Consider the following 22870-nt stretch of genomic DNA (forward strand, 5'->3'; position numbering starts at 1 on the left):
TGCACTCTCGCCCACACTCATCTCATTACCTTTCACACCCACTCTGTCAGGACTCTGTCTTGTTTACAGGATTATTATTGCCACTAAGAAACTAAAGGGGAGATTCACAATGATGTTACACCATGTTTGCTTCACAAAAGTGATGCAAATCGGCACAAAATCTTTTTTTCACGATTTACTTTCCAGCGCTAAACTTGTTTAGGACTTTAAATAACGTGAAAGTAATGCAAAGCACTGCTTTGGATTACTTAGTGCCAAGGGGGCATACTATGGGTGGAGCATGGGCGTTCCCATGCAACCATCTAAGGTTTCTGACGCTTAACCAAATTTACTTAACAAAGTAGACTGGGTTTAGCGTCAGAAAACTGCACCCTTTCAAAGTAGGGGCAAAGAAGGAGAAATGCTTTCATTTCTCCTTCCTTTTGCGACTTCCATAGTTTGATGCACTGTACAGCACGCATACAAAGAGGTAAAAAGTTTTAAGTGAGTCTCAGCATAGTATTTTGTACTGGAAGGGCCCTTCCAATACAAAATCTATGCTAGACTCACAGAGACACCCTTGCACCCTGGTGCAAAGGTGTCTCCGTGATTCCAGCGCCGGCACTAGGGAGAGGGGAGGAGAGTTCCTTATTTTAGTAAATTTGGCGCTCTCCTTTTCATGCAGCGTAGCGCAGCATTTACAGCTGCAGCACTGCACTGTGTTTAAAAGTAGTAAATCTCTCCTAAGGTATGCTAGATTCTAATGTTTTTACAGATACATTATTGGACAAGGTCGGGAGATCAATCACTTGCCCCTTACTGAATAGTGTAACATTGTAAGGGTGATCAACCCTGCCAAAACATAGTACCTTGACCTTTAATCCCTCCCATGCTCATGACGAGCTCAGCTCATCATGAGCCTCGGTTCCCGTGTGCTCATGACGAGCTGAGCTCGTCATAACGGTTAGAACGCTCACACACGGGGCTAATTCCCCTGCTGTGTGAGCGTTCTACACAAACGGGTGTGGCCGTGATGAGCTCAGCTCGTCATGAGCCCACGACCACCATGGTTCATGACAAGCTGAGCTCGTCACGAGCACAGGGGCGCTGTGCGGTCCCCCCTCCCCCAGCACAGTGGGGGAATCAGCCCCGCAGGCAAGGGGTTAAAGTTTTTTAATTACACCAGATTATTTGTAGCCCTGCATTCTAAGGCACCTGAAACATGTTGCTTTAAGCATGCTCAACACGACTCTTTTACTCATTACCTTATCACATTAAGGTGGTGCTGTTGTTGTATGGACATTCATTGCTGCCAAATGCTCCATGGGTAAAATCTCACTTTGTAACTTTTGACATTTTAACAGAGTTCACATTATATTCTGGGACTTGAACACATACCAGCAACATCCAGCTACGAATTTTACTGGTATGAGGAAAGTCATGTGACATGTACTCACCACTATTCCTTGTGCATGGTGACAGCACTCTTTTCACAGTTATCTGTCACTACATCTTACATTTGAATGTTTAAAGCTTGAGGTTTTGGCATCTGACCTGCAAGTAGATAAGTGTGATAACTATTATAAATGTAATAGTAAACAATTTGTGAAATAATTAAACACTTAATATTATTTTATTATTTCCATATTCTCTAAGGTGTATAAAATAATCATACATTATAATTAGTGAAAAGGAATTTGAGTGGCCAATTGCTCTGTCTGTTCAATAGACATCAGCGCCCTCCTGTGGTAAAGCATGAGTCAAAATCAAAGTGTATTTTTCGGTTTCATTAAGATGAATTGCTCCTGTCCACACCTAGTCTGACACATTTCAAAACAAACAAAATGCGTATTTACCCAAAATCTGCATGTTTTTTTTAAATGATCACCAAATACAATCAAGTAAATCGATGCAGGCCTATAACAAACAGAATGTATTTGTCTTCTAACGCCCTCTGTCGTGAAGCAAAGTGTATGCATCTGTTTAACTCCACTCTTAAATGAGTGCCACACCAGCAGCATACCAGACTGGGAACAAAAAACCGTGAAAATATGTTTACTGCCAGCCCCAAAATGCACTAGGTAAGCGTAATGAGTAAGACAGCAGTTTCCAGTAGAAGTTGAAATGATTACCCACCACATGAAAATTATGGAAAACGGGGCCACACAGTGCACAAATACATCACAATGTATCAAATGTATTGATTTGAAAACAATACATTTTACAGACAGCTTTGAAGAAGAAGTAATGAGATATGCCAGTACCCCAGTATGTAAAGCTCTGCAACCCTGCCACTATTTCCTAAGCATGTAATGGCATCATAGCTTGGCCATGTCACAAAGTTTGCTCTCTCTCTCTTTCTCTCTCCTCCTCACCCTCTTTTCTCCTCTTTACCTGTAATCATATTTTTTGCTTCCTAGATCTTTACATATTTCTAGCATCTACCTTCCTTGCTCTCTCTCTCTTCATCGTTTTTTTCTTGGGGTGTGCAACATTCATGTAATTTGCTTTCGCATACTCATGCAAAATGTCCAGGAAATTATTTGTATTTAAGTGTGATGACTCGAAATGTAAATCTGTAATTTAGCACTATACTTTAACGGAAAATGCATCCAACTTTTAAAAAGAAGATGCATTTTGAAGTTAAAAAACAGACCCAAAAACAGGTAGTGCGAACAACAGCCGCCTGCGTTCTGGCCGTTTGCATTATTCCTGACTGCTTGTGTTAAAATTTTGCAGCGAATGACATGCAATTATATAGCGTTGCATAATAGGATAATTTTGGGAAACTAGTGTAACAGACATAATGCGAAATTTTCGAAACTGCACCAGCATAATTTAAATTTCAGCTGGTAGTTTTCTTCTCTCCTCCTCCCCCTCTCTTACTGTTTTTAACACCAGGAGTTAGTTGTGAGCATCGGCACTTAATTGTCAACACCGGCACATATGGCAGTCTCCCACATGGTGGCGCCGTTTGTCTAATTAAGAAATGTGCACAACCAGTTATTTATTAATTCAAAATACACTAGAAATCAGTAATACCTGTCACCCACGCTATTTTTATAGCTTTGTGAGGCCTTGAATAGTATACATTGTCATACTTGTAAGAGTGTGGTGGTTAGTAGTTGTGTTGCTACCACCATTAGCAGCGCAGGCAGGGGCATTGGGTGGTGCAAGCTGCTGTGGCCTCATGACAAGGGCCGTGGTACTTATTTCTTTTACAAATTAAGTACTGCTCTCTTTCATGGCTGGAGCTTTGATGCTCTGAAACAGACTGACTGTGTTTTAAGTGTGGGCAGTGGGGCCACAGGTTGGAGGAAGTGCTGGTTCCTGCAAGCCTGCCTTGAGGGGTTAGTAAGGCTGACCATCTAGTCCTGAAAGTAGCACCTGACCCTCTGGCATACCTGAAAATAAATGAATCCACTGGCCTAGTCTGTCGTTACGGCTTTGAAGACATAACCCTTTACCGTCATAAACAGAATATGAGATTTTAAGATTAATAAAACAAGCATTGGCAAATCCAGTTGGTCAGATGTTGGCTGCTGATTTTTGACTTTGCTATTGTCTGTGAATGGTGTATTTAAAATTGAACAAGAGGATTAATTTCTGTTTTTAAGTATGCGTTGGGCAAGAGCAGACTACTGTCATTCACAGAGATGTAAGGAAATGGCTCAAATGGACTTTACTGTGCCTTATGCTGTATGCTGTGGTGAGGGGAACAAAAATGTTAATGATATACTAGCAAACCGATGAATGAAGAGAGCTGGCTGAAAGCCCTTAAAGCGACAATTGCACTGTGTGTGTGTGTGTGTTTATATGTGTATATATATATATATATATATATATATATATATATATATATATATTTTCCTACCGGTGGTCGCCAGTAGGTAGTTATAGTTGGGATTTCGTTTCCATTGGAAGAGGGTTTTGCCATTTGTCAATAACTTGGCCGTCGTTTGACGAATCATTGTGAAATTTTCGAAACTATCGGGCAGTCACTTCAGCTGCTGTCTTAAAATTTTTGGAGTGATCCGTCAAGGGGGGCCTGAGAAAAAGGGGGAGCCCCAAAACATTTTTCTCCACGTTAATTTCCATAGGAAACTTTAGACACGACTACAACATGAACTGCTAAACGGAATTACACCAAAGTTGGCAGAAAGGTAGTTCTTGGCCCGGAAAGTGACCTTTTTGTTAAATGGTGTAAATCCGTTCAGTAGTTGCTGAGAAATTTAAAGATTTCTCGGATATATACCTAAGGCCTCGGTGGATCCGCAACCCCTCCCGATCTCATGCCTGAGATCTGATTGGCTGTCAACACTTCAAACCAGGAAATGTTGGCAGACATCTTGTGACTCGGTTGAACCACGTCACAAAAAAAAGTTTAAAAAAGAAAAGGGGGCAGGGTAGAAATACCCTGACCCACAGGGCCTCTTGGAGTATGTGTGTGTGTGTGTGTGTGGGGGGGGGGGGGGGGTCCGACAGGGACCCTGCCAGGGAAAACATATTTTGGCAGCATCATGTACGCGTTGGATTTGCCACTCCTGTGGAAAATTAAGAAAAAACAACACAGGCTCCTGCGCTTCATTTAATTAGGCCCCCGTGGGGGCCAAGTCCCAGGAGTATTATGAACATTTTGATGGGGGGCCCACGTGGTCCCCCTGCAGTCCTGGTGACTGCCATCTCCCCGGGGAGGAAGACAAAAGAAATGCGGGGGCCATGCGGGCCATAGGGCTATATGAAATAATGTGTGGGGGGCTCCAGCCCCCCTCACAGCCCTGGGGACCGCCACCTCCCCAGGGCAGAAAATATGCAGTAGGCAACACAGCCCCCTGCAGCCCCGGGGACCACCACCTCCTGGGGGCTATATAAAATAATAATGCGTGGGGGGTTCCGGCCTCACACGAAGCCCTGGGGACCACCACCTCTCCCACATTCAACAATTAAGAGGGTCCATTGTGGACCCCCAGCCCCGGGGGCCACCACCTACTTCTCAAAGGATGGGGCCCCTCTCCAGGAGCCCTAGAGGGCCCTGGGAATGGCCAACCCCCACAGGGCCAGCTCCAGCAATGTCCCGGGGTGCCCACCCCCTGGACATTGCAGTTTGCAATGGCTTGGTGGGAGCACCACTCCCTCAACACAATAGCAAGCACTGTGCCACTTTGTAGAAGCAAGAGCATTCTTTAGTTTAAAATGTTATGTTTTAACAGACATTTTCACCGATCTATAATGTCACTTTAACCTTACAGAGACGGTTGAGGGGTTTCACCAAATATGTAACTGTAGCTGGGTCTTCAATGAGACCAACGATGGTCCATGGATCCAGTTGAGAGTGACTTTTAGAAAAGAGGAAGTGGAAAATCAGTGTATATGGTGCTTCCCAATAACCCTTAGGTTGCATATAGTATGAGCTATGGCATTTATTTGTAACTAGACAAGTAGCAGTTTATCTACTATAAACTCTCAGAACAATAGACAAATGGCCTTCAGAGAATCAAAGTGGTCTGGACGCCACTCAGACTTTTTTAGACTAAAGCTGAATTTAGCTGAATTGAATTTTTTCATTAGACTGCTCTCATACTGAGAAGATTGGAAAACCACTGGTACCAGACAAACCACTGTTCAGAAAAAAGTACTACTAAAACTGACTAGATTCAACAAACTAGAAAGAGTCTCTTCTTTGAAATGCTTTAGCTATACTAAAACCTTACTCTCTTTGTCATTTTAATGGCCAAATAAATAAATGAAAATATTTATATGGGAGCCAGATAGCATTAGCAAGAGAAAATGGATATTTGGATTAAGGCTGCCATTAAAACAGAGGTATGGGTAGGCCCTTAAATCAGTAAAATAACCTCTAAACTAGCTTATCTGGATTGTGATACTTCACCCACTAGGGTTTCTGCAATTTAAGCATACTAAGCGGTACAGACTTCTATTTAGTGTGAAGGTGTCTGTAGCATTTTCCGTATGATAATTTAACATATAATTTCATCACACACAAGATACTGGATGAAAATTACCCTAATTATTTTACACCAGAATTATGCTTTACCTCCAATCTAGAATGCTCCATACTAGTGGAAAAGTTCCATCCGTGCCCAATTTAAGAAGTTTAAACTGGGAGTTGGAGACTTCGCTATTTAGACTTCCAAGTCTTGAAATGATCTGTCCAAACACCTCAGATTGCAGCAAAATGTTTTGCTACTCAGGCAGTTGCTTAAAAGGCATATCTTGTTGCTATTTAAGTCATGATGATAGATCACAAAAATGATGAATTTGCCTTCAGTTGATCTAAGATTTATTTAAAAGAAAATGGATTAAAGAAATTGAAAGATGATATTAAAGAGTTGAACTTTCTCTTTTTAGAAAGGGAGCTAATGAAAGGAAGTCTCTAATTCCTGTTTCTCCAGAGAGCTGGCATCATTTAAGGGGTTTATGGTGTATGTCACAAAATCAATTACAACTATATTGACCTGCAGCTCTATTAGGTCCACAGTATCACCTACCACCATATCATAAAGGTGAGTATGTATAGGCAATCAGACTCACTCTGGTATTGTTGCAGGTCAACATTTCAACTATAATATTATAACCACCCATCCCCACATCTGCTCTAATATAAATGTTTAAGAAACATGAAGGGACAATATCCTGGACAAGTGGTACATTGGAAAAACATCTACACAGATGTGCTTTACACCCAGGTTGCTGTTGCTCATTGAGATAAGAGTTTAAAGGCATGGAGTTCTCTTGAGTTTCATGATTAGTGTATTTTAGACTAATGGTGAAATTACATTTAACTGCTTTTGTACTAGAGGGCTTCTTAGCTTACTGAAGGTTGTTGCATATGTAAAGTAGTATGTATTCTTCTGTGGTTATTCAGTTGAGGAGGTTGGAGGTCTAACCAAGAAGGAAGTAGTCAGTCAGATCTAGAACCTAAACATTTGAATATGTCAAAGTGTTGCCTCTTAATATCTTTCATAAGGGTCAAGGGCTGTGTACTTCTTGTTTGAAGAAAGTTGACCATCAATTGAGCAGTGGATCCCTCCTTTCCACCAGCGAAACAGCCATCTCTCAAAATCCACTTGGTTTCCTCAGAAAACTCAACTGTTGAAATCTCCAAATAGGAAGTTGCCAACTGCTTCAAAGAAGGCCAACTAACCATTGAAAACCTTAACAAGCATTGGCATAGCCAATAGGTCTCGCATTTGGGGCCTTATAAGTGTTTTACCGTGCAACAGTTAAATATTTATAAGGTCCCAAAAGCGAGATCTATTGGCTATGCCAATGCTTGTTTATTTTACTTACTGTACCCTGTCTCTTGGCTAGTGGGGTCACTCCCAATTATTACATACCCAACAGAGAGTGCTGAACGGGGGCCTGAACATCACTTTGGTGAAAAATGGGCACTTCCATTAGCAGAAGAAAGCAGTGCTTTAATTGGGCTGGTACTGCCCGGTACGAAGTACTGGCACTTTTTTTTATTTTGAGAGGGAGAGTACAGGCACTTCTCAAGAGAGACCTAATACTTTTAATTGGAGAGTACCTGCACTTCTCAGAAAGAAGCAGGTTCTCGGGTACAGAGTACCTGCACTTCTATGTGTCCATTTAAAGCACTGGAAGAATGACCTGTGGCTGTCCATACATCTATCGACCTGTGTGTTTCAAGGAGCAGACCTGGGTCCTCCCAGTCCATAAACCAGTGGGGGTCCACTGTATGTCCAGGAGGGCCAGATATGGATTAGGATGTTACTTAGGATAAATGGCATTTAATGTATCTAAACGGAACTCATGCAGCAACTGGTTGTCATGAAAATCTGCTACGGATTCTGCAGCCCTCTTGGTAGGCACGAGGAAATTGAGTGATTTTCCCAGGATCACAGGATGTTGAGACAAAACTCAGGCCTGGTTCTCCAGTCATAAAGTCGGCAGCTCTGGCCTTTATTCCACATCCTTGCTTTAACAGCAAAGTTTGTGTATAACAGTATTCCAGGATTTTTAAAAAAACCTTCTGCGACCTATGCCGTTTAGTGTGAAAGCTGGAGCCTTTCAGAGAAATTAGATTGCAAACCAAAGTAATCATGGAAGGATGGATTCTCCCAGCAGAAGCGGGGGGGGAGCACTGCCTGATATCTGACTACTCTGTATGTGACAGCGCCGCAAGACTAGACATATATATAAATGTTGCAATACCATACAACTGTTCTGCCACAAGGCGTCCATTCTCAGTATATGCGATATGTAATAATTAATATTTAATAATGTACGCATCATTGTGCACTGTATCTAGTTACAACCTACCTAGTGCCGGATGATTCACCTGGCATATCATTGACTCCCTTGGGCATAGGCTGTAGTAATCTGTTCAAGCCTGAGGGATAGTCCTGCTGTTTGTGACGTGATTCGCGTAGAATGTATTCACAGCCTCATGGCAGCTCCCCTCTGTACCCGTGAGCCTGGGCTGTGTCCACCTGGTAAACGATCCTGTTGTCTGGACAGTTTCCAAGCATCCTCCTGAATGTTTGTTGTCTCGGAAGAGATGGTGAAACATCTGCTGATAGCTCTGCTGTCTCATGAATCCAAGGCACAACCTGTCGCTTCTGTGGATCCGGGATGCACAATCTGTGTTCATTGATTTATCATCTTCGCCGCCCCAGGTATCAGAGAGCGTTATTCTTTTTTTTTTTTTTTTTTTTTTGGTTAATAACTTTTATTGAGCAATCAGATAAGAAGTACAACGATGGGCCTACAACCACACGGGCTGGCCGCTAATGCACAAAGCACAACATATGAAGCAAGTAATCATGTACGCGGCTAGGCACAAATCATTGATTAATTATTGCTCAAAGCGTAGGACAGGACACAACCATTTTCTATATTAAACATTAAAAATAAAAAATAACGAACTCAGCCCAGATGGCAGAGGGGAAGGCCACTAATCAGGAGACAAAAGTAAAGCAATGAGACTCGGCAAGGCCGGGGGGGGGGAGGGGGACAGCGGGGAGGACAGGAAAATCCTAAAACAGAATGAAAAGTTTTCGGGAACGTCAGCCTAGGGAGACAGGGTAACATCGGAAGTGTCAACCAAGGGAGGGGTGCAAATTTCTCCACGATAAGCATTCCACTGACCCCAAATTTTCGTCCACGCCCTGGGTCTGCCCCTAGCCACATAGACAGTCTTCTCTCGGAACATGGACCAGTCCATGTTATCCTCCCACACCGAAACGTCGGGAGATCTGGATGCACCCCCAGAGTTGCGCAATGTCCCGCTTCGCGACCATGTACCCCAAGGTCGCCCATCTGGTCTGGGCCACGGAGTAATCAGTGGGTTCCCACACGTTCAACAGGCATCGTCGGGCCTCAGGCCGCAGGGTAACACCAGTCACAACAGACATCACCGCAAGCACAGCAATCCAGTAGGCCGCTACCACCGGGCACCCCCAAAGTATATGCAAAAATGTAGCACTCATCCCACAACCACGCTTACATAAGCCATCCGGGGAAAAGCCCATTACAACCAGACGCGGACCAGGTACATACACCCGGTGAAGGATCTTAAGCTGCACCAAACGAAGACGGGCGGGAATGGCGACCTCTTTTGGAGAAGAGAGTGCCGACTGCCAATCCTCGTCATCTAATTCCAATCCGTCACCGACCCACATCTCCCTAAGTCGGACCAATAAATCAGCGCGATTATTAATTAATTTCTTGTAAACAAGGGAGATAGTGCTATCGGGCAGGTGCCCATCTAGTATGCGATCCTCAAGGGGGGAGGACTCGGGCAGGGCTCCAAAAAGGCCGGCTCTGTCAGAAGCCCCGCCCTCGCAACAGCACCGTGAAGACGACGTAGGTTAAGAGCCGTGTTGCGATGCGGGATAAATCCGGATTGATCCGGATGAACCAAGCCACTAATGACCGTCAAGAGGCGGGTCGCCAGGAGCTTAGCCAGGACCTTGGGCTCAACATTTAACAGGGAAATGGGCCTATAAGACGAACAAAGGTCCCGCGGTTTACCGTCTTTGGGAATTACGACTATCGTAGCCAAACGCTGATCATACGGGAGAATACCCCGCTCCCGGGACTCCAAAAACATGGCACGAAGATAGGGCGCCACCCCGTCAGGGCGTAACTTGTACAGTTCAATTGGCAACCCATTCGGGCCCAAAGCTTTGCCCGAACGGAGTGAGCGAATGGCAGTCGCTATCTCGTCCGTAGTAAAAGGGGACTCCAAAGAAACACGGTCTAAGTCGGAAACACTGGGCAAAGCTATATCGTGCAACAAAAGGCGAGAGTCAGCAACATCCCGTCCAGACACAGGGGTATAAACCACACGAAAATACTCCGCAAAACATTCAACTATTCCAATCGGGTCCGTCACTCTCACACCATTCGAAGACTGAATCACAGGCACCACACGATTCGCCCTCTCTTTCTTATCCAACCATGCCAATAATTTACCCGCTTTGTCCCCCACATCATACAAACGACCCTGTTGCTCCCGGAACATCAGTTTAGCCGCATCTGTGACCAAAGTCTTATAAGCAAATTGTTTCAGACCCAGGGCGTGGAGTTTATCCGGAGTAACATCCGATCCTAGGTCAGCCTCCCTCTCAGTAATCTCCCTCTCAAGGTCCACCACCTCCCGATTCCTCGCTTTCTTGGATTCAGCAATAAGGGAAAGGGCCTGCCCACGAAGCACCGTCTTAAAGGCCTCCCACAGGGATACCGCAGAGGATACGGAACCCTCGTTGTCCAAAAAGTAATCGTCCAAAGACTTAGTCAAAAGGGTACGGGTCTCAGGGGAGGTAAGGTACCATGGGTTGATAGGAGCCACCCGGCCCGCCGCCTCCACCCCCATCTCAAAACAAAGCCAGAGCGGAGAATGATCGGAGATGCCCCGGGGAAGGTGCCTAATCTCACGCACCGCCGGCGACTGGGCCGCGGGCATCAGGAAATAATCCAGACGAGACAGACTCCCATGAGCCCCGGAGTGGAAAGTGTATTGAAGCTGAGTAGGATGCATAAGCCTCCAGCAATCCACCAAGCCAAACGTATCCAGAAACCCACCCAGCCACAGCTGGGCCGAAGGCGTATCCCTAGGGGGGTGACGATCGTGTAGACCGGAGAACACAGAATTAAAGTCACCTGCAATGAAGAGAGTACTATCAGGGAGGTTCAACAACACACGGCCCAAGTCGGAAAAGGTAGAAGTTTGTAGGCCGGGAGGCACATAAACAGCAAATAGGGAGAGGGTACGACCCTCATAACGACCCACGAGGACAGCGTAGCGCCCTCGATCATCAAGGATCACATCATCAATAGCTAGGGGGAGGGAAGCCCGAACAAGGATACCCACCCCCCTGGAACCCGTGGTAAACCCCGAATGTGCGGCGAGGCGATAGCCCCACCTATTCATTGCACGACAAGTGTTGCCCACCAAATGAGTCTCCTGTAGAAAAACAATATCTGGAGACAAGCGTCGTAGACATCGCAACACCACACCCCGCTTAATACGATCCCCCAGACCATTAACATTCCACGAAACAAACCTCAACCCGCTACCCCCCATCCCACACAGCAACGCCGAAACCCCTCTCCGATGAGCATGACATAATAAACATCAGTAGCAAGATAGAACCGCCTTGAGAACATAACACACAAACATCGAACTTCCCATCCACCCACCCCCCAACAATCAAGAAAACACCCCCCACCCTGCACCCCTGCAAAATGCTAAAAAGCCATCCCAACATGCAGTGTGCCTGTCGCCCAAGAACCCCTATTCTACAAAAAGACCCCGGAGGAGGAAAGGCTCTGACCCGCCACCCCGAGCAAGACAGAGAACGAGGAGAAAAAACAAACAGAAGAGGCACTTAGGCATAGACTCCCAGAAGAAGTTACTCTATATGAGGTCCCAGGTGTAGACGAAGTGTTCAGCTCTCAACACCACCCTCAGCACCACCCGGGTGGGCGGCGGACTCAGTCGTAGGAGGTCGGTCAGGCAGAGAGTCCAGCCAGTCATTCACAGAATCAGGCCGATCAAAGAAAAAGGTTCGGTCATTGTACTCAACACGCAGCCTGGTCGGAAAAAGCATAGTGTAGCGTAATCCCATGTCCCGGAGACGTTTCTTGACACCACGGAAGCCCATACGCTGTCTCTGGACCTGTTGAGAAAAGTCCGGATAAAAGTTCACCGTGGCGTTCGCAAAGGCCACTGGACCCTTCACACGCGAGGCCTGCAGGATAGCGTCCCGATCTCTATAATGGAAGAGTTTCGCAACAATAGGCCTCGGCGGGGCGCCCGGCTTACCCTGGCCCCCCGGGACACGATGGGCACGCTCCACTGCAAAAAATTTACTCAGTCCAGACGGAGAGAGGTAGTTCTGAATCAGGTCCTCAACCAGGAGATCAACAGAGTGAGGTTCTGGATTCTCCGGAACGCCAACCACGCGCACATTACAGCGACGTGCCCTGTTCTCAAAGTCCTCCAAGCGCCGGGTCATGAAATCGTTCACCCTGCGGAGATTGCCAATCTCCGTTTGTATCTCCGAGACGTCTGCCGTGAGGCTGGATGACTTGAGATCCAATGACTTCACCTTCTCATTGGTTTTAGACAGGTCGGCCCGAATCAAGTTCACATCAATGGCCACGGTGTCGATTTTGTGGGCCAAGGCTTCATATTGTTGGCCTATCGCCTCCTTCATGCCAGAAATGGCGCCCATGATGTCCTGTAAGGACGGCTCCGTTGACGCGTCCACAATGTGGTCGGCCGCACTTGGGCCAGGCAGGGCAGCTCCGGGGGACCCCTTCGAATGGGTGTAACGGTCCATAACGTTAGACTGGACCGGGCCCCCACGCAGGGGCGTCTTGGTCTTCCGAGTCTCTCGGTCCCCTCTGCCCGCCATGTCGGAAACTGCGTCACAGGAGGGTTACCAGGCTCGACGGAATGGCGACAGGAGAGTAGGGCGTCAGGGCCAACTAGCAGCCGCAAGGGTACCACTAGGATAGGACCAGCCAGAAGGAGAAAAAGCCAGCCACAGGCCCGACAGCCGTCTCGCGCCCCGGACACCAGCCCAGGCCAGACTCCCCTGCCAGATGTCTCAGTCTGAGGCAGAATCGAAACCGAAACTTAAGAGGGGGACCCACAAGTCCAATCCCCCTGCCGCTGTTGTTCAACTCCAAGACGGCCACAGAGCCTCACCCAGTCCCGGGCGGACCTCGAGGGCGGATCACGAAAGTTCGAAACACCGTATCTTCGTCACCCCGGGTCCAAATCAAATTCCAAAAGTTCCAGGAAGATCAGCCCAGCGTCCTCTACACAAATCCTCGTGAAGAGTCAGGATATGTTCAGGATATCATGCCGGGAGTGGCGGGGGTCCGGAGAGCGCTGTGCTCACGCGGCCATCTCGGATGCCCGCCAAGCTCCTCCCTCGAGAGCGTTATTCTTACACTTTCATTGGATAGCTCTGCTGTCTCGTCTATCAGACCACACAAGCTGTGCGCACCTGGAGTGGTAGCTTCATCGTGTGAAAATAAGGCTGCACCATCTGTGAACAGTTAGGGTTACTTCTGCAGTATAACGTGTCAGCTTTAACAACCTGCGCTAGTTGTTGAGGGAGCAATGCTGTCTGGGGCACCGGCCTTTGCACTGTGTGTACACATATGGGATAGCTTTGTTGTCTGGGGCACTAGCCTTTACACTGTGTGCACATGTATGGGATAGCTCTGTTGTCTGGAGCACTAGCCTTTACACTGTGTGCACACATATGGGATAGCTCTGTTGTCTGGGGCACTAGCCTTTACACTGTGTGCACACTTATGGGGTATCTCTGTTGTCCGGGATACTGGCCTTTACACTGTGTGCACACATATGGGGTAGCTCTGTTGTCCGGGGCCCCGGCCTTTACACTGTGTTCACACACATGGGGTAGCTCTGTTGTCTGGGGCACCAGCCTTTACAATGTGTACACACATATGGGATAGCTCTGTTGTCCGGGGCAACAGCCTATACACTGTGTGCACACAAATAGGGTAGCTCTGTTGTCCGGGGCCCAGCCTTTACACTTCTGTGCACACATATGGGGTAGCTCTGTTGTCCGGGGCCCCAGCCTTTACACTGTGTGCACACATATGGGGTAGCTCTGTTGTCCGGGGCACCGGCCTTTACACTGTGTGCACACATATGGGGTAGCTCTGTTGTCTGGGCGGACCACTTTACCTACTACGAATGGAACTATAAACATGTGCAATGTAAGCTGGTAAAAAATAACTATACAGTGACCGGTCCCAATCACCTCCTTCAGACTCATCGCTGCATCCCTTTCCGGTAACAGCAGAAGCCACTGACCGCCCGAACTCCCAGGTACTAAAAAGAATGGGTGGCGGCCGTGACCTGTAGCGCCTTGCCAATGCACGTGCCCCCTCGAAGCGCTGCTCACGGCAGACCTGAGGGGTTGCTGTATATCCAGTGTCTCATGTCTGTCACGTTTCTGCTGCAAAAACATTGCAATCCTTGCTATCCGGGGCTCATATATTCAAAGGAGATGCAATCTATTAAAGCGGGAGCAGACTTGGCCAGAATGTCCGTTTTCCCACTTATCTAAAATGTGTGATTGTGTGCGAATCGTTGTTTAGGGTCATGCTCCCAAAAGGTGACGCTGTGGCCAACTTACTGAGCGGCGCCAAGTTGCAAACCAGCACAATGATTGCGACCATATGGCGCCGCGCGCTCCCGCAAGGGAATCGCCAGACGTGCACGCGTTGCCATTGCAAGCATTGCAACGTGTGCACGTATTTGCCCCAAAGCTGTGCCGATGGCATTAGGTCTCTCTCCTATGCAGCGCATGCATAGGCGAGACCTAAAAAGGCAGAAAGTGGCAAAGAATGGCAGCACCGTCTAGGGGAAGGACTGCATACTGAGATGCTCACACTGGAGGGACAGGTCAGCACAGAAGGAATAGCGAGTGTGCAAATAACGGTTGTTATTACCCACAATCCAAATGTTATATTTAGCCGAGTTGCTGTGAGCATTCCATTACGGATGGTGATAACTTGTTAAAAATCAGCAGTAAACCTAATTCACATAAGCTGCAAGTCTGCAAGCAGATATCTACGTGTTGAAGTAGTCACCTCTTGCCACAACTAAAGGGCAGCCTAGACAAATCAGGGAGATTCCTTTATACGAAAAGTTTCCAATGGGAAATCTACCCACTACCAGGACATCTCTGAGAGGACACACCATCTTGCCACTATCAAAATAAACAAAAGTAAATATAATTTAATGAATCCCCTTTTCTCATTCCTGTTTTATCTAAATGTTCCCCATGTTTGATTTGAATTTTGTCGGAGCTGGATTTTTATAATCCCTACTGGGGCCCACATACCTGGCCATTTTGGGTAGTTTTATCTCACCGAATACACGAGTATAAGGCCAATTCAATAACCTGTGGTTTAGAGCTTTATAAATAGCGTTTTCTCGCAGCAAAGTGCAGTCAAACCTGCAGCATCATTTGGTTTTCCTTTGCCTCAAAATTCCAGTGACTTAGTATTCCACTACTATTGCCACTGCGAGGATGTTCCACGCATTTACAGACCTTTCTGTGGATACATTTCTTATATTTTTTCCTGTGCTCCTTAACGCCACACTCATGACTTCAATGTTGACCGTCTGTTCATAGAACCACAACTCTACCCTTGAAATCTCCCCTTCAAGGTCACAGCTCGATAGTAACTTTGAAGCAACCCCTTTGAGAGTCAAAGAGTTTTTATAGCCTATTTTCAGAATAATTCCTGAAACCTTGAACAACCCAATTCACTTACATGGAATTAAGAAGATTTCTATGCCACTAGCAGTACTGTCCTTGTATAATTCTTCCATGTTTGATTGTTAGGAATATATATTCAGCGGTAAATCCATAGGGCCTTATTTATAAAGGCCTTGCGCCGCCGGTGCGTCACTTTTTCCCATTTTAAAAGTGACGCACCGGCGGCGCGAGGCCTTCATAAATAAGGCCCATAGAACTTACGTCTGCCCATGGACGAATGTAGCAAAACTTCGGGATCTTTTTGGTTCTCCTGCAACTCCCGAACCACTCGGCTAGGAGCCACCCGGAAACCTCTCACCACAGAAGCAAAAGACGGCAGTGGGAAGAAGAGACATTTTAAATGATTTCCAACCACGTTATATAAAAAACTCAAGAGGCCATGGCGTTACACGTGCCTCTAGATATTAGTAAGGTACTTGACGAGTTTGCTGTCACCTGGATTCAATTACTGTCAGTTTGGCTCAACGTGGATACACAGGTAAATAATGAGCTGCATGGACTCGAATAACATTGGACTGGGAATTTTTAGGGAGTGTACAAAGTGAAACGCGCAGTCTTTATGGGCCCATTTGACACCCACATGCCAGGCAGGGTAGGGAGTGTGCCGAGTGAAACTCGTATCCCTTTGGGCCAGTGTGATCGCATAAAATCGGTCAGGTATGAGGTGTGTACTAAGTATAATGACTCGACATTATAAATAGCCCTACTGGGTGAAGCAGTCCGAAGACTGCATACCAAAGAGGCCTACAATGCAGGCCAGCCCACTGACTCCTCGCTTTAGGCAGTCATGGCATGTTTATATTGATGTTTGGTTGTAATCTATGGACACAGACTGTTCCTAACCATCAGCACATGTATTCCAAAACTGCTCCTGAAAGTATATGTCTGAGATCAAAACAACAGGCAAAACTCGCAAAATAATCGCTCCCCCCTCAAAAGTATTTTTTTGCAGATGACGTTCTTCCCATTCCTCAACATAACACCAACAGTGAAATGATCACACTGTCGTTTCTCTACATGGTATCACACACAAATATTTCCTGGCAAAAATATTGGGTCCTAAATAACACATACACAATATACCTCCATTACAGTTAGTAATAGAAAATCTACACCGAGAGGGACGATGTTTTAGTAAACATTATTTAGGACACACTATTAAGTCTGATTTATGAAGGCCATATCCTGACATATATCTTTGTACAACCCATAGCGAGGGTGTGTCCTGGTCGGGTCTAACACAGGCCTTCATGAGATTTGCATGAAGGGACTCACTGTAGGATTTTCAAACTTGTAAAGTTTTCTGTCTGGACCCTTATTTTCTTTTATTAATTGGAGGGCTTCATTTGGGGTTATGTGGTTAATGGCTGAGTTTTGAGAATTACTACTCTGTTGTTTATAATTTAGTAAATTGAGGGCAGAGCTCACAAACAAACATCGGTGATAATGGGCGGGGGTGACCCTTGTCTTACCCACAGATAAGGAGGCAAGCACACCTCAAGAACCTCACCGATCTATTTTACATGTCTTCAGCTCAAGCAACAATCCCTGTCAGATGGAAAGCAGCAAGGGTTAGGCCCATTCTGAAAAAACCTTCTGCAGACCTGAAGGAACCCAGTAATTATCGCCCAATTTCTTCGCTTCCTTATTTTGGAAGGGTACTCGAGTCCTTGATCAACAAGCAACTCACTACCCATTTGGAGAGCCATGGATTCTTGGATCCTTCACAATCAGGATTTAGGGCTGAAACCTCACTGGCCGAGGTTGTCGACAATATAAGACTTGCCCAGGACAACGGGCAGTCAGCAATGCTTTCTCTGTTGGACCTGTTGGCCGCTTTCGACACCATATCCCATAGTATTTTAGAACAACAACTCTGGGAGATGGTAGTCAGGGGATCAGCCCTAGATTGGCTTAGAAACTACCTAACGGATCAAACCTCCACTGTACAATTGGACACCCTGGTTTCCCGTAGTCGGCTGGTAAAAATGGGAGTCCCCCAGAGATCCATCCTAAGTCCCATGCTTTTCAATCTTTACGTGACAGTTTTGGCCAAAGTGATCAGGTCCTATGGGTTTTATGTGGTGTTGTATGCTGACGACACCCAATTACTGATCACTCTTGGCCCCAACCCTACTGACACGAGGCTCTGATTAAAAAATTGTATCACCCACGTTGATCATTGGATGAATATCAACCATCTCCAACTCTGGTAGTAAGACAGAGGTCATCCTTTTTGGTAAGGCACACGAATTCTGGTCGAACGACTGGTGGCCTCAGAACCTTGGTCCCTGCCCTTCCCCTAAGGCTATTGTGCGGAACCTTGGAGTGAAGATTGACAACCAGTTATCCATGAAAAACCATATAAATCATATATAGGCTGTCCTGTTTTCAGTTTCTATTTTTGGTAAATTCTGGTGGGGTTTTTTCAGTGTTTTCAATATCTTAAAAAACAGTTGTTATCAGTGGTTACACATTTTCACGCCACTAAAAACAACAGAAAAAGTGTTTTTCCGGTGTTTATGAAACGTTTTGCTTTTATCATTGCTTGATTTCTGCACTGAAAGAACATGGTATATAGACAGTGTACGTATAGTGTATTTGAGGTCCAAAGAGATTTTTGCAAATTAATCTTATTGTAGTACACCATACAATACTTCTTCAGTGAGTCTTTGGTCATGTGCGCTAGGCGCTTTCCTTCCCATGTAAACTTCTGTGAAAAGGTCCTCTCAGCATTCACAGCCCCGTGGGCTGAGAACTGTCAGCTAAGGGGCACAGTTGGGATGACTCTTTGTTTGATGACACATAAAGCACGAAATGATAAATATTAGCATTTTAGTTCCTGCGCATAAGAAAACAGTGCACCAGAATGAACTAAAAAGTCAATAGCATCCCTCATTAACTCTGAAGATTGTAAAGATGCTTTCAGCATACAATCTAACAAGTGGCAAGGATCTCCTACAGGGAATCACTTCAGCTCGGGTATCAATTTTGACAGGTCATCACACAAATTTTTTATATACGTAGCTGAATCACTACAAATACAAACAATATCACTCCAATCTTTGTTGAACTTGGAAAGAACCTTTTTTGCAGAGCATAATAAGTGACAATGCGTTCCATGTTTTCCAAAAGTCTGGTGTCACGTTTTCACCACTATCCCAGATGCTTGGTGATATATATACTTGTTACTATACCTTGTATTTAATAATTAAAGCCTAAGGTGTTGGCAATTCACCTACTATCAATACTGACCCACTAGAAACTATGGTCTGATGTATTAAGGGTTTTTACCCATTCTCTGTGGGTAAATGTGATGACAAATATTAGGAAAGATTTTTATGAAACTAGCCATTTTACCTATCAGTGAAAGAATCAAATGCAGCCAAAATATCAAATGTGAGTTTGATATGTCCCGATTCTCTACGGTTTATAAAATAATTAAACTAAACCCTGCATCTTTAGACCAAAGGCCATAAAAATGAAAAAAAATAAAAGGAAGAAGAAACCATATTTTAGTGGCATCCCTAAAGAACAAAACTCAAGCAGAATAATGTTAGCCAGTCTTTCTTACTGCTAGCTTGTTTAACATAGTTACATTTTATTGACCCCTTCAGTAAGAACAAAATGACTCTTTCACTTTCTTTTTCCATTCTTTGAATGGCATTTAGTTTGTGGTTGTGCAGGTGTTTTTTCAGTGTTTATATGTTTTCACCGGTGAGGGCTATTTTTCTTTCAGTGGGGTTTTATCAGTTATTATAGGTTTAAACCTAAAACCCCACAGCATAATCATATAACTAGTACCTACTACGGAATAATGTGGAGCTTTAGCAAAATCTTTCAATGGATTCAAATCGAATCAAGGAAACCGCTTGTCCAGGGACTAATCATAGGTCGGATCGACTTCAGAAATGCCCTGTTGGCCTCAATTAATGATGAGCTCTATTCCAGACTCCAAGTCTTGCACAATATTGCTGCTAGGCTGGTACTAAACCTCCCATCGAGGTCTCCATCTTCGTCCAGTCTGAAGACTCTCCCCTGGCTCCCCATTAGGAAACAAATCTGTTTCAAGGTCCTCTGTCTGGTACACAAGAACAGGTACGGGAATGGGCCAAGCTACTTTGCCAAAAAACTCAGCTGGTATCAGCCCAATAGGACCCCTAGATCGAGTACTAGGATCCGTACCACCAGGAATGGCGGTAGATCTTTCTCCTACCTGGCTCCCGCTTTTTGGAATAAACTTCCATTACAGTTCCGCACTATCACAGACCACAAGCTGTTCTGCAGGGAATGAAAAACTTGGCTAATTGATCACCTATAGCGGCCCTCTCCGTTCAATTGACCTTCAGCCCTTACAGGAGTTTTACCGAGTGCCATGAGACCCTGGGTGATATGTGCGCTTAATAAATCTCTTTGACTTTGACTAACGCAGAGGGCATCTCCCAGACTTCTCATGATCTGGATAGCTGACAAGACACATTACCTGTTTAAATGCAACATTACAGGATAATTGAAGAAAACAGAAAATTATGAAAGTTAGTGCAGAGAAAGTGTGTTCTCAGCTGACATATTCACCACTCAACTGACCCTCACTTGTACTTGTGGGTTTATTGGGACGCCCTATTCTGGTCTTTGCTTAGGGGTAAAGAGTGCTTCATGGCATTATGTCCGCATCTCTGTAATTCTTGGGCTAGCTGGAGAAAGGTGAAGCAACCAATTCTAAGCTCTGAAAGCACCAACAGGAGCAGGATCCCTTTAGTCCTAAGTTCAAAGGATGTTCAACAAGCTGTAGGAAAGTTCCTGCCTATATGTCCACGTTGAGGCAGTTGGGATAGGTTTCATTGCCAATCAAAGACAGTGCATCCTTCAGATTCACAGTGTCCAGTAAATTAGGCAGGGGCACCATTTTCCTCCTCAGCGAGGAGCCTGAGAAGGTTTTCTGGTCAGAACACAATGCAGTGGTCACTGCCAAAATTCACATTACCAGGTACTCATTCACATTACTTTACTGCTGGCAAACCTTGTGTGTTCCTTCCTGACACCGCTGGAAACAAATAATAGCAGAGGCCAAAGAAGTTGGGGACGGGCTCGTTTGTTGCAGGCAGCAGCGATCCTCTATCAGCAATGGATGACCATAATGACGAGTACACATTGCATTTTGCTTGTACACACATCCAGATGACCTCCAGCAGTTGTTGCAGCATTTATACTCATAATGTTCTTGAACATCCAAAACATACAAAAAGTAACAATTGTAAGGAGGCAAGATGGCGAACGTGTAGTGCTGCGGCTTGCCGGCTCCTACATCAGCTACCGATTCTCAGTGCTGATGGCAGGACATGGAGTTGACCTAAGCGGTGAACCTGGACTAGCGTAATGCAGTCTAACCAGCTGCTGACTATTGACTTCGAGGCCTCCAGCATTTTGCAGGCAACTTCAACCGCTGGACCTGTTTGTTTGACCGTCTGCACCCTGCAGGGGATCCAGCTGTGGGAGAATCCACACCTGTGTCAGAGCGCTAGCCAGGTTTATGAATGCCTCAGGAGAGGCAATGGCTACAAAGAGTGTCAGATCTGCCCGCGACAAGACGGAGGGCTCTGGCACTCGGTTGATGGCAAGTATAGCAGTGGTACTGGGCCAACCGAAGCAGGATCGAGGTGGTAGCAGTGCCGGAGTTTGAAGCGAGACCGGAACAGCCAAAGAAGGAGGGGGTGTAACTAGCTTCGGTATGGAGGCCAGCGCAGAGGTCATAGGGGCGAAGAAAAGGTATGGACAATCCCATAACCTGGAAACAACAGACTTTTTTCCGTCTGTCCTGCAGACGAGCCCTCGGCCTTTTGGAACAACTGAGCCAGTTGTAAGGATGTTGGAGACGCTGGGCTTAAACTTCATTGAAAACACCACCCACAGTACTGAAACTAAAGGGGTAGCAGTTTTAGCATGAAGAGAGGTGGGAGATTGTATATGTAGTAAAGTTGACAGATATGGTGGTGGATTATTGTGGAGTGGTTTATCTATGCACGGTGTATGGAGTGGTCCTTGATGATCCTGGTATACTGGATTTTCTCACGGGAGAATTGCCAATCTGGCTGGCCCCCTAGATCCTCTGTGGGGATCTTAACCTTAATGGTTCAAGATGTATGTAGCTACAAACACTGGGCAACTATGCATGTTTTTAAGACAGTTAGAACCCAACTATTACAAGTAAGTTAGGTTCAAGATGTTGGGAGCAGCCTAAAAGAACTGGGCTGATCTGAGAAAGTAGTTTAGAATTGGTAGATGGAACTGGTAATCTCTGATACAAAACCCCCTAAATTCCAGAAATATTTCAGGATGCTTCTTTGGCTGGATGGGTTCTGTACTCTTTGGGCTGCAAGCACAGCATTACAAGACAATCTTTGACTTCTATTTTACTCCAGCAAAAATTTCAAAATGGGAGAGGGGTGGGGGTGGGCGGAGGAGGGTTAACTGTCAACAATGTAAATCTGAAGCAGCAGAATTAGTTCACATGTTGGCACATGCCCGGTTTTAGAAATGCTGAGATTGCAGATTTCTAAATTCTTAAGGAATATATATAATATTACTATTGATTTGACTCCTCAAGTGAGGATACCAATTCTGGAATGTTTGTGAATTGTTTAGAGAAAGAGAGAGACAGAGAAACCGAGATGGGTGGTGAGAGAGAAGGAGAGAGTGAACAAGAAAGAGACAAGAAAGAGAGATAAGGAACAGTAATCAGAGAGAAATTGAAGAGAGGGAGAGACTAGACAAATAGTAGGAGAGAGCGAAAGAAAGGGTGCCTATTGCTTTTCCTTTTATCGAATAGGATTGCCAACCCTAACCTGGTTGACGAAAGCAACCTGTGCAGCGGAGTTCATTTTGTCTACAGCAGCAGCCCCTGTCCTTTAATCTAATGTAACATTGCCTGTTGGCACAATTAGGTAAGTAGGCGACATTGATAAGAATAAAAACATCTTAGCTACCCATTTGATAGTGGTAAGATTCTCCAAAATGCAACTTTTTCTTCAAGCTTTTTGGTCTTCGGTGGCAGCAGGGAAGTGGTG

General features: G+C 45.5%; 1 protein-coding gene across 1 annotated transcript in view; it reads left to right on the forward strand.

Moving 5' to 3' along the window:
• SNCG (synuclein gamma) overlaps positions 1-22870 on the forward strand; it is a 187177-nt gene that overhangs the window by 55528 nt on the left and 108779 nt on the right. The gene's annotated exons all lie outside the window — the stretch shown is intronic.

Source organism: Lissotriton helveticus, chromosome 5_1, assembly GCF_964261635.1.
Source record: "Lissotriton helveticus chromosome 5_1, aLisHel1.1, whole genome shotgun sequence".
Classification (NCBI taxonomy): Eukaryota; Metazoa; Chordata; class Amphibia; order Caudata; family Salamandridae; genus Lissotriton; species Lissotriton helveticus.